Source organism: Ambystoma mexicanum, chromosome 7q (genome assembly GCF_040938575.1).
Source record: "Ambystoma mexicanum isolate Mex_15411 chromosome 7q, UKY_AmexF1_1, whole genome shotgun sequence".
In the NCBI taxonomy this organism is placed as follows: domain Eukaryota; kingdom Metazoa; phylum Chordata; class Amphibia; order Caudata; family Ambystomatidae; genus Ambystoma; species Ambystoma mexicanum.
In genome coordinates this window covers 859,590,628-859,603,137 of record NC_090941.1, presented here as the reverse complement: position 1 = coordinate 859,603,137, position 12,510 = coordinate 859,590,628, and positions in this window count along the sequence as shown.

The window sequence follows — 12,510 nt, the reverse complement described above, 5'->3', positions numbered from 1 at the left end:
CTCTCAAGTTCCTCTCTCTTGCAGGCCTAGTGAGTCCCTGTCTCCTTTTACTGGGAGGCCTGGAGGTGCTTTACACAACTCCAAGAGTTTTCAGGTTATTACCCAACAGGACTCTCCCAGGCACTTCACTCAGCACACTAACAGGTATTTTGACAGTCATACCATTACACTGGATGAGAGCTGGTAACTGGGGAAACATTTGCACATGGCCTCCAGCTAACTTGGTGAGGCGTTTTGGTGCCTTAGCAACATCCTCCACCTTGAACAATGATTCATCCACCACAGTTATGCTGGCTCCAGTGTCTCTGATGGCTGGAGTCTCCTGGCCATTCACAAGAACACTATCTTTATAATACTCTTTAGTATTATCTGGGATGGCATTATAGACATCTAAATTCTGTTGTTCCCACACGCCCAGGGACATTAAAGAAACACTAGGATGGCATTATAGACATCTAAATTCTGTTGTTCCCACACGCCCAGGGAAATTAAAGAAACACTAGGTGAGACTCTCATGGGTTCATCAGCCAGTAGGTGAAAGTTTCCACTTGCCATATGTAGTTCTTCCTCTGGGGAGAAGGCTAAGGAGACAGTGTGGATCCCTGTAACGCTCACCTGATTCCCACAGAGGCGCTGACCCAAACTGGACTGCTACAATTGCTTCTATGACTATGATGAGGCGTAGAACTCGGAAGACGCTCTGGGCAGGACCTCCGAATATTGACTGTCTGGCTTGTAAGGTGAGTTTTCTGCAGGTGGAAGAAAAAGGGGTAATTACAAGCTGGTTGGATAAGTTCTCCCACCAATCTTCTGCTTTTCCCACTTCTTGGTTCTCGACTGGTCTCCACGAACTCTCACCTTTGGTTTAGTAAAGCCGAGATCTCCATCCTGCTTCTGGTGCAGGGGCGCGTGGAATCCAGTTACGTCACTGGATGATTTCAGTGTTTAGGCTCAGTGTCCTTTTGTGGCTTGTAATAGTCCTTCAGGTGTAGAGGAGCTGTTGGCGACACCACCACTGCTGTGCAAGAAGAGGCTCGTGAGTATAGAAGATCTGAGGCCGCTTCTGAAGGAGCACCCTTTTATAATGTCCTTTTCTGTCTTTCAGGTGCCGAGATGCTGTGGGCGATGCCGCCGCTGTTGCACGTGCGGTGGCACGTAAGTGTAACTGAATTGTGGCCGTTTCCAAATGGGCGCCTCTGATAATGTCTTTTCCTTCCTTTCAGGTGCCGAAATGCTGAGGGCGATGCTGCCGCTGCTGCGCGTGAAGAAGCGCGTAAGTATTACTGAATTGTGGCCACTTCAAAATGAGCACCTCTAATAAAGTCTTTTGTCTTCCAGGTGCTGGGATGCTGCCGAAGCGAAGGCCGTGGTGAACTCCGGTGTGATCACGGATGGATAAGGTAAGCGAGCGCAGCTGCGAGCGTATTGCCCGTTTTCTAACCTTATGTCTTTATTTGCAGGTTGTCGGAGACTGGACTCTTGTGGCTGAATTCTGGTGAGTAGATGTTCCTGTGCCTTTTCTTCATCCACAGGTTGCTGCTCGAGAAGCTGAGGGTGTGTCTGGACCTGGAATGCAGGAGCCGACTCGGTGAGCGTGCTGCTGCTATTGCAGAATAACGCGAAGCACGTGAATTCTATCGGGCGTGGTTTAAATAGTGGAGAAGTGCTTTGGTGTGTATTCTTCCTCCAGTCTCACCCAGGTAAGAAAAGAGTTCCAGTGTCAGAGGATTAGCATCAGCCCCACCCAGGTAAGAAAAGAGTTCCTGTAACAGAGGATTGGTCCCTCCCAGCCAGTGGCTGGGACTTCACCCAGCTTGGATTGTTCTAGGTGAGTATGCAGCATGGTCTGCCACAGGTAAGTCCACCCAATCACTACTGCACACTTTAAGAATATGAGCCCGGCGCCCATGGCGCCGGGACTGTGGTTCCTTATGAGCCTGGCGCCAGGACATGGTCCAAAGGGCCCCTGTAGGGGTCTGCTGGAACCGGGGGTGTGGATGATGAGCCTGCTTCCGGGGACACTGGGCCAGTCTTGGCTCCTCGGGAGTAGCGCTCATGACAATACCTGAAGGTTTACCCTTACATCTGGGATCCCCTTTCACTTGGTCAGTAGACCCACAAACATAACATTTCCCAAATGTTTTGTTGATTTGGGGCTTGTTCTGACCTCCTTCTGATTTGGGTCCAGACAGTAAACTAGCCTGATTCGGTTTTCCCTGTGGTTTACCCTTATGTTGCTGTTTGTGGCCCTCTTTTGGATTGGAGGTATTAGAATTCTCCTTGTTATCTTTCTATGGCTGCTTTCCCTCATCCTTTTTCTGAGTTGCCCCAGAATCCCTGTGAGTAGCCTTGTTGGCAAACCACAAGTCAGCAGCCTTAGCTAACTTCTTTGGATCTATCTCCTTAGAATCAGCCAAGAGCTGTTTGAACTCAGGAGAGCAGGCATCATAAACTGACTCCAACATAACAAGATTAATCATACCTTCATAAGTGTTTACTATTTAACCCTTAACCCAACCATCTACGTTTTTCAAACATTCCCATACCCAGGTAGCCCAAGGGGTACCATCATGCTTTTTGAGGGTCCTAAGCACTCAAGGTACTGGGAAGGGGTCTTCCCAAATCTAGCAATTCAATCTAGCTTCACACACTCATAATTCATCCTATCCACTTCCCCCAACTCCATCACAACATCAGATGCAACAGTGGGTAGCCTAGAGAAGAGCCAGGGAAGCACAACTGATTCCCTGTAAGACCTTGAATCCCATGGTGATATTCAAACATTGCCAACCAATCTAAAATATCAAGCTTAACCTCATACATACCCACGCTATCTTTAGGCATAAAGGGTCTCTTAGGACAGGAGACCTAGAAGACTCTGGGAGAGAAGCATTTTCAAGAATAACCTTTTCATTTTTAGTTCATGATTGAACTCCATTTCTCTGAGTTTAAGTTCTTGGTGTTTTCTGTTCAGTTTGAGCATTTAAACGTTTGAATTCCAATTCAAGCCTCATCTTTTCTAGATAAATGAATTCAGGACTGAGTGTAGGACCTGACGGGGTCCCAGTGGACAAAGGTTGCGGTAGCTGAGCAGACAAGGGAACAGTGAGGCCTACATTAGGAGACACATTAACTTCCTCTAACTCATTAATAATAGACACATTATCATCCTTATTATTTTCCACATTTGCTGGAGAGTCAGGTATTTCAGACCCACTCCCCAGACTTTGGTTCTTCAACAACTTTTCAATCAATTGAGACTTTTTGCCTTTGGCAGAGAGGTTCTTTTCTCTACACACATTTTTTGAATAATCCACAGTGTAACTAAGGAGGGTCTCCTGACTGTAGCTTTCCATATCATACATGATTAATATTGTTTTTAAGTGATGTTAGCCTTGTGGTTAGTTGATCCAAGTTAATAGCAACACTCTAAGTGTAATTCCTATACTTTATCCTCACCTCTGTACACCAGTGTTAGGCAGACTTATATGCAGTACCCTTTGGGAACACCACACACAATTAAGACTACAAGTGACAGTACAAATTCACCTTTGGTACAAGCCTGTACTACACAGTAAAAATGGTAACGATGGCTGAGCAACCGGATTTATCTCAAAGAGCAAATGAGCAGCATCAATAGTTACACAAAGGACAGCAATTACTATGATTCAAACAAACACTGACTCAAGGATTCTGAGTGGAAGAATATTCATTTATTTACACATCAGTTGTATAACATTTCACTAAAGTAAAGCAGTTTAAAAATCACACTCTTAATACACCACACCACTCCCAATAGGTTCCAGACAAGTTAAGCTCACAAATGAAGTGGGAGCAAAGAGCAAAATGGCACTTCAAAAATTTAAAAGGGAGGGAAAGACAAAGTTAGACAGAAATTGAACAGCACCAACAGGTAAGTAAGCAGAGCAATATAAAAAGAGGAACTACAGTGATGGAATCAAATCAAAAAGGCTTAGGGCCAAAGTCAATAGGACAAAAGTCTTTTGCTCAAGATCACACAGTTCAGGATAGATCGCGGTTAAGTCTTTGCCAAGAGTTCAAGACGAAGTTGGTCGGCAGAAAAGTTAGTTTAAAGAGTAGAGAAGGACAAGCCCTAAGATTGGAGAAAGATTTCACACACTTTCACCATGGCTGAATGAAAACAAACAACCGGATTTGCACAGTACCTTTAAATGGAGAAGGAGCTTCCTGGTAGTTCCTGCAGGCTCATGATTCCTGAAGCGACTGTCGGACTGACACGAAGTAGGAAGTAGGAAAACCAGGTGTCCTTTCCGGGTCCCGCAATGGGAAGAGGGAGGTAACAACGGGACACTTGTAATGTGCCCGTTGTTACCTCCATCCCCATTTACATTGAATCCTATGGGGGCTCAAATGGGAATGGGGAATGGTTCCTGCAAAGAGGAATTACCGGGTCCTCCTATGTCGGAATGACCCGGTTATTCCTCATTGCAGGAACCCGGTAAAGGATCCCGGTTTGAAGGCAGCCATGGAGCTAATAGCCCCATGGCTACCACCTAAATTGGTAATGATGGCCTTTATGTTTATGAGTCGCATGCAGGTGCATCTAATTTCATACTGAGTTAGTTAATGTTCTGACAATTGGATTCTAATTGAGACTATGTAATGCATTTGACTGATGCGTAGGGATCCATTTTCTCCTCACCCTTACCATGAAATGTAAAGGGTTTCCACCAGGTCTTAGATTGAGCTTTAGGAGAAGGAAGGACCTATACTCAAAGTGCTTATTTAAAAGATAGTTAATTTGCAATTCTAAAATAATGAGTGTGTATTTCAGAATACTTGTATATTGTACTTTCTTCGGTTATCTATTGGTACTATCTCAACCTATCCACCAGACTTATGCCTTTACATGAATAAAGACAGGATTGCACTGCCATGGCTACACCAAAGAGTGATTTTGGCCTATCTTGTGTGTCTTCCCATTATGATAGAATGTTCCACATTCTTCCCCGAAGGGTATTGGAAAGACATTTGTATCTAGTATGTACATGTTTGTGTAAGATGCAACTTGATTAATTGGCACTAGCTTTAATGTTTGCACTATAAAAGGTATGCACAAACTGATAACACTGCAAAAGCTCCACAATGAAGACTTATTGTAAATAATAGTGAAGCAGAACAAAGGCACAGGCAAAATGTAAATTGTAGGATCAGATTGTGATATTTGCTAAAGACCCACATGTGTCCATACACACCTGATCAGTCTACAATTGTATAAGAACTCTTCCATCTCCTCAACTCGTACCGTCTCAGTCAATCACTGCATGCACCTCTGTTATCAGAGTCTTTGTCCCGACAGTGGGTCCTGGATCTAGGTCTGGAAATGTGTCCATCAATTAAAGCCAACTGGCCTGCCAGACCTGATCGTACCATCCCACTTAGAACAACTCTTTGTAAAATATCCAGTCTTGGGAATTAATTAGTTCTCAACCTACATGGCAGTGAATTCCATCTTTGAACAGTGCTGCCTATGAAGCTTATGAACAATACTACGCACTATTAGCCTGTATTTTTGAATGTCACATTTGTTACACAACATAAATAATTGTCTCAAAAAGGGCCATGTGAAAAAGGGGCGTACATGTCATTACCAATGGACAAGCAGCAGTTTAATTTACAAAAGAAGGAGGAATTATAGATCCCTGTGACATGGAAAGCAGGATTGTTAAACATTGAAAACAAAAATGGCCTGCACATGTGTGTGCAAATAAAAATGGTTTGAAAAAATAAAACTGAAAAAAATATCACTGGTAACAGAAAAATGTCAGGAAAACAAAACATGATGCCTGGGTTAACAAATGTATAATATGTTTCAGTCATAAAACTCCAGTGACATGTGAAGAGCCACTTTGTCTTCATGAAAAAAATGTCAGCCCAAGGCAGACCCTTTTGCTGGTTGAGAGCAAAACATCAGAAGGAAAACTTCCACTTCCAGCCTGGATGTCACATCTCCCAACTAATGACCTCCACAATAAAATCTGCTGCTGAAGGTGTCAAAAGCCCAGTGTTCTCCAGACTTGCTCTGAAAGTAGGGACTTCAAGGGAAGTCATCCTTGGCTGGAGGATGACTAAAAGGTGTGAAGACTGGGGGCTGCAACTTCAAAGAGCAAACTACCAACTTCAGAGAGACTCAGAGAGGCTGGCCCAGGGAGACAAATGGTCGGAAGGCACAAACTGCCATTTGTCCCACATGAACAGTCCCAATTAATTTAAAAGGACTATTATCATTTAGGCCTTTTTCTCAGAATCCATACTGTGGACTGATTTAATTTTTGTACCATTTTATATGTAATTTCCAGGTGATTTTGGAGATATAAAATGCATCTACCTGTGACTCTGAGAACTGTAATGGCCAGTTAAACTAGGTTTCTGGATGATCTGAACATATTCCAAATTGTAGAGTGGGCGAGCGGGTGGAAAATGAAAATAGGGATATGCTTAATAACTTACATATTCATAACTGTTTTACTTTTATGGAAACAGCAGAAATGTGGCACATGGCCATGCGACAATGTACGATTTGGTGGTTGGCTTATCTATTTCTCCATGATCAGCTAAAGCAGAAAATAAGTTTAGAATGGCACTTGCTAGTAAAATTATGAAGTTGTGATACATAACTAGTTTTTGCCAAAAAGTTGAAAGAAGAACAAATGGTTGATTACAAATAGCAATTGCCTCATTTTGCTCCAGTCGCCCAAACCAATCATGTCTGGGAGGCTGGGTTAGGAGGAGAGAGAGGGGTAACTGTCCAATCCTATTGGCAGGAATTATTACAGGGTACTTCCACAAGTTTGTAAAATTAATGATGTAATTTCTGCTATATAAGGGGGACTGCTCTAGGACAGGAGACACACACAACAAAACGAGGAGACAGAAAAAGGAGAAAGACAGGAAGGCCCTGAAACTTACCATATGACAGCTGTAAGGAGACAGCAGAGGAGATTGCAGAGAGTGCATTTGGGTGGAGCTGTCTATTTCTAGGAAGACCTCAAAGCTAACTGGGTCCTGTGGCGGAGGCCATCTTTGAGAGTCGAATGATGAGACCCCTGTCCTGTCTTTCTCGAGTGTCTTGAGATGCAGCTGGCTTTCTTGAGCCTTAAACAGAGACTTGCTATGTAAGTAGAACTAAGCCCTGGAAGACCAAAATGTGGTGGGGGTCTGCTTGCCTTGAATCCCTTCCCTTTATAGTGGGTGTGGAGGCAAAACTGTGTAGATCCTTAGCCTATGTAACCAAACATATTAATGTAAACAATTCCCCATTTGGCATAGCATTATGTTAAAATGTTGTTAAAATTCGAAATTAACAATGCTCACTTCCCAGTGTGCGCTGAAAACTATATCCTATCATTTAATTGGGTAATCCTTGTTCTCCAGTTGTCCCTGACTTCATTAAGGAAGAGGGGTTGGCTTCCTTCTTAGTCTAATCTTTTTATCCAGCTTACCCAACACAGTAAGGGGGGGTCTGAAATCCAAAATTCCCCAAAGCATTCAAATGTTTCTGTCTGACTTTGCAACATCAACCAAAGCAGGGGGGGGTCTGAAAACAAAGCGATAAATCAACCTGTGTTTATTTTAAACCAAATGTTTGGGGTGAAATGATATTATTGATCAGTGTAATTATTTTGTGAAGTGAGATTTACAGAAAGAGAAGAATTGTGTCTGTGTTCTCTTTAACTCACTTTTGTGTGCCACTGATAAAGTGGTGTTTTCAATATTTTCGTGCTAATTCCTATTACTGCCAATTTAAATAAATATCAGTATATTTCCCATTCACCAGCCTGGTTCTTGGCTCATTGATAGCTCAGGGGAGAGGGATCCAAGGGGCATGATGTGTGTCTGAGATAGGGCTAAAAAAAGAATCTGTTAGACAGTTTGTTGAATAACCACTTGAGTGGGGAGTGAAGGGAATTCTGATAATCCATTTAAACATCATTTAGAAGTATACAAGCTCATGCATTCATTGAAATCAATGTACATCTATGATTTAAGTATTATTATTATTATTATTATTATTATTATTATTATTATTATCATTATTATTATTATTATTATTATTATTATTATTATTATTATTATTATGTTAAACACACTTAAACATGTTATACAGCCAATCAAAATAGAAATAGCAACCCTGCAACAATGCTGACCACTGAACACTCACCTATATCATATATTATCATCTTTTTCCATTCATGAAAGATATATTTGGCAACAGCAAATTGCAACATAGCATGATATGTCGCTTTACAAAATAACAAAGTTGTCTACACCTCTCGCTACCTGCGCAATTTAATTTATGGGACAAACCACCCTTCCACTCAGAGGCATAGAATGGAGAGAGAAATAGGAAGTGTGTTGACATGTCAGCGTTCGTGCAGCTTCAACGTTAATACAACCACCTTGCACTAGAACACATTCCTCTTTGATGTAAGAAAGTAAGAAAAGGACATTAAATAGGTGAATAGCAGTTTTTACATTTGTTTGGGGTCATTTATTACAACAATTGACCGTTGTCCTTAACATTTCTGTGCTTCCTCATAGCCTATAAGAATGTTTAATTTTTTCAGTGTGTCCAATAACACCATGTCAGTGAAAAGTGTCTGTGTCATGTTTGGTGATATTGGAAAAGCTTTTCCAATATGGCAAATTTCTATCCACTGAGCATTGATGGCCTCACATTACTAAAGGTGAAAGAGCAGCCAATTTCATCCTCAGAGGAACTGACAGAGCGGAAGCATGCAAAAGGAGCATCTCTTTATAAAAAGAATAGTCTTTACAAATGACTACTTAACTACGTTGGTTGCAATTTCACCAGTGAGCAGTGATGCCGAGAAAGCTTTTGCAAAGCCTATATGACTCAGTTGCACTCAAATTTGTGATTACTTTCTAGTATCTTAGGCGTACCTTTATATTTTCAGAAAATCAAATACCTGTATTTCCAGAGGGACACATGTGCCCTTTTACATGATCATCAATAACCATGATGTTTGTGCTAGATACTTTAAATTATCGGACTAATAGGTATTTAGATTTGGCTGTGTTAATAATCAGCATCATATTCTTATGATGGGTCCCAAACTTCTGTGCATCAAGTAATATGTTATTGTCCCACTAATTCTGGCTCTCCCCCACCCAACCCCCTGATAACATCTACACCAAGTAATTTACAAAAAGCTTAATGACTACAATTCAGCACTCACCCCGGTCTAAAGTGATGTAATGGGAAATTGACCCAGTCATTCAACAATATGACCATAACAGACTTGGACCTTGTATTTAGCACTCAGGTCCTTAAAGATCACTATGCAATCAGGATCCATAACCCAAACTGTCAACATTCACCGCAGTAGGACTCTGTACATCCAGCAAAAACATGCTGATTCAACATATATGTAGAACATGGCTCTATTATGTACAGTCACAATATGCTCACGAAAAATTGACATTAGCAAAAGCCTTGCTTTAAAATACCACATCCCTCTGTGGAGAGTCAGAAGAAGGATGCAGACACTGTGATGATATTTTCAAGAATGATTTATGAACTAATAAATATAAGGCCTGACTTTCACTATATCCAGATTTATGGGGCCACCATAAAAAAACGAATTCTAACTGACCCTACCACTCTTCAAAATCAATTTAGGTCAGGAGAATGACTCTCTTCTCCTGATCATGGAGGGGAATGCTTGTATTTTTGGACTGTATTTTCTTAATATCCAATCTATGGTCAGCTTTTGTGTCAAAACGTGTATTTCCTTCATAATGTCTTTGTGAATTCCCATATCCTCTCCAAACGTCTTTTCCTGCACTTTGTTTCGTATTTTAATCCAGGGTGTTTGATCCTGTTTATCCTTCAGGGATATGTTTTCTTTGTTAGGATGTTTATTCCTTGGGCTATATTTCCTGGGTGATTAACATTCTCTCTTTTTTAGCTTTGGTTGATCTGGGGTATCGTTTATCTTAATGGCTTCTCTTGTCTTCATTTCATAGTTTCCTCTCTCTAATCTTAACCATTCTGTGCTTTTTGAACACAAATGGTTTCTCTTACTCTTCTTTCCTCATTTATGACAGTTCACATTCCTCAACCTGGTATTTAGGGTTTCGTCCCTTTCGACTGGGATAAGTTTCCTTCACGTCATAGTTATACTCCCTCTAATATATTCCTCTTGGTATTTCTTAACAGACAGAATATTCTCTATTCTTTCCAGGTTAATATCACCCACGGTTTAACAGTCTCTTTCTCAGGTTTACTCATAATCCTGTTGTCCCTAGGGTTACATTCAGGTTTGTCAACTTTGCATTTTGGACTCTGTCAATTTCACTGGAACAATTTTCTCCAATTACATAACGAGTCACACTTGGCCTCCTGGTCCATCCCATTCTCTGTGTTACCTTTATTGTCACAGGGTAACATCTCGAGGGCCTGCAGTCACTTGGGACGTTCTCTCTATTAGTTTCTCTGTCGGCTTGATCTAGCCAGCGTTCCCTTAATTCGTCACATACCTTTCCCCTTATGTTTGTGGCTTCCCCATCCTCTTTTAGAAGGCAGCTTTCTATTTCTGGCTTCTATTTTTATTTTATTTTATATTGTTTTGCAACACGCTGATAACTCTACAAGCATCAGGGTGTGGATCACAAAGACACTCAACACTGAGAATGGGTTTTGTTTTTACAGAATCTGGAGACTTAGTGCCTGATACATGGAATTATTTGCCTGAAAAACACAGATTTGTGTGCATTTCTGCCCAAAAATCCCCAAACTTCAAACAGGGCTTTTCGGGCAGAAAGGCACGCAAATCTTAATTTTTCATGCAAATAATTCCATGAATCAGGCTGTTGGTCTGTCCCTAGTTCCATACGGAAGTGTCTGAGAGGTGGATTGAGGTTTCCCAAGAATGTAAGGGACAGTACAATGGTTTTGCGTCTTGGGCCCTATGTTGTGTTAGAAGTTCTTTAAAATTTGGAAAGTTTGTGCCGTTGATCATCTATTCTGGTAGGCCCCGTACTATGGTCGTCTTAATCTTTGTGAATTTGTTCCTAACATTCAAGGACAGAAGAACTTTAGGGTAAGTCTCAACATCCCAAAGTACACAAGTCATGTTTACTGCCTGACTACCCTTTCTGTCTGGTGGGTACAGGAGTTTGCCTCTAACCTCAGTTTGTCTGCTTCATGATTCGATGAGTGCATTAGCCCACATCCCATTGATCTGTATTTTCTCGTGGGTCTCTAAAGGTTGGGACATACAGTAATATAATTCATTTGCACATGAGTCAAACTCTGTTTCTTCTTCCTTTTACCATGGATCTTCTCCTACCCGGTCTATTTCCATAGGTTCTTCTAATATATTCTTAGGACATAACCTGGTGCTATGACCCTTTTCTCCACACGGAAAACATGCGGGTGGAGCAGGACAGGGTGTTTTTATTTTCCTTATCTCCTCTCAAGAGGTTGTATGGGGGTTGCAGAATGGGTCAGAAAAGCTCTTTTAGGGATGTCCACTTTATTTAGATTTTCTTGTGAAGGTCCCTTCTCTGTCCTTTGACATTTCCCTGATGATACGTCTTTGGGGTAGTATTTTGTGTCCTTCTTTACTTCCATTGGTTTCCCCAGATGCCTCTGTTATTTGCCCGCTACTGAGTGAGATTGGGCTACCTGAATGGCCGCCCACAGGGAGGGTTGAGAATGTTGCAATAGCCTTCTTTGTAAAGGTGGGGACGGGTGCTAATACATTGCTCCGATTCTAAGGTCTCAAGGAACTATGGGAGAGTTTTCTTCCCTAACCAGTTGGTAAGGATATTGTAAGAGACCAGCTAATTCGAGGGGACTTCATTGAGTAACAAATGAATGTCTCGAAGTGTTATGCAGTAAATCCCATTTTTTTATCCAACCAGCTCGACTTCTTCTGATGTTATAAGTCCCAATTCAGGGGTGCAAGGACAAATGTTTCCCTTTTCCCTTCGCTTCCCTCTTGGAGAGTCTAGCTGGCAACTGCAGTCCTTCACCTCCTGTGGGGGGCCTGGGTACCAGTGTAGCTGACAAATACTGCAGGTTTTATTCCAACAGCAGTTCATCCTCAATGTGTTGTGGTGATGTGTCTGGAGCAGAGCTTGCCTCTTCCCTGATGCTCCTGCCTTCACCTCACAACTGGGGGACTTTAGAAGAACATGTTTTCACTCTGTTCAGAAAGCGATCCTTTCCAGAGTCCTTTAAGGCCAAAAATAAATCGAACATGGAGTGTATAACCCCTTCATTATAAAGGCAAAAGGGCACATGAATTGGGCAAAAGCAAGCCTACTCTAAAGAACATCATCGCTGGTAAAGTAACAATTGACTTTTGCCGAAAACCAAGATGGATCCTTGAAGCTCAGCTCCCAAGACTCCCTTCCTACAACATTCATGGGCTGGAGGTAGATGCTACTCAATCTCACAAAGGATCAAAGAGGGACAGCTCCCCTGTCTATGGTTCT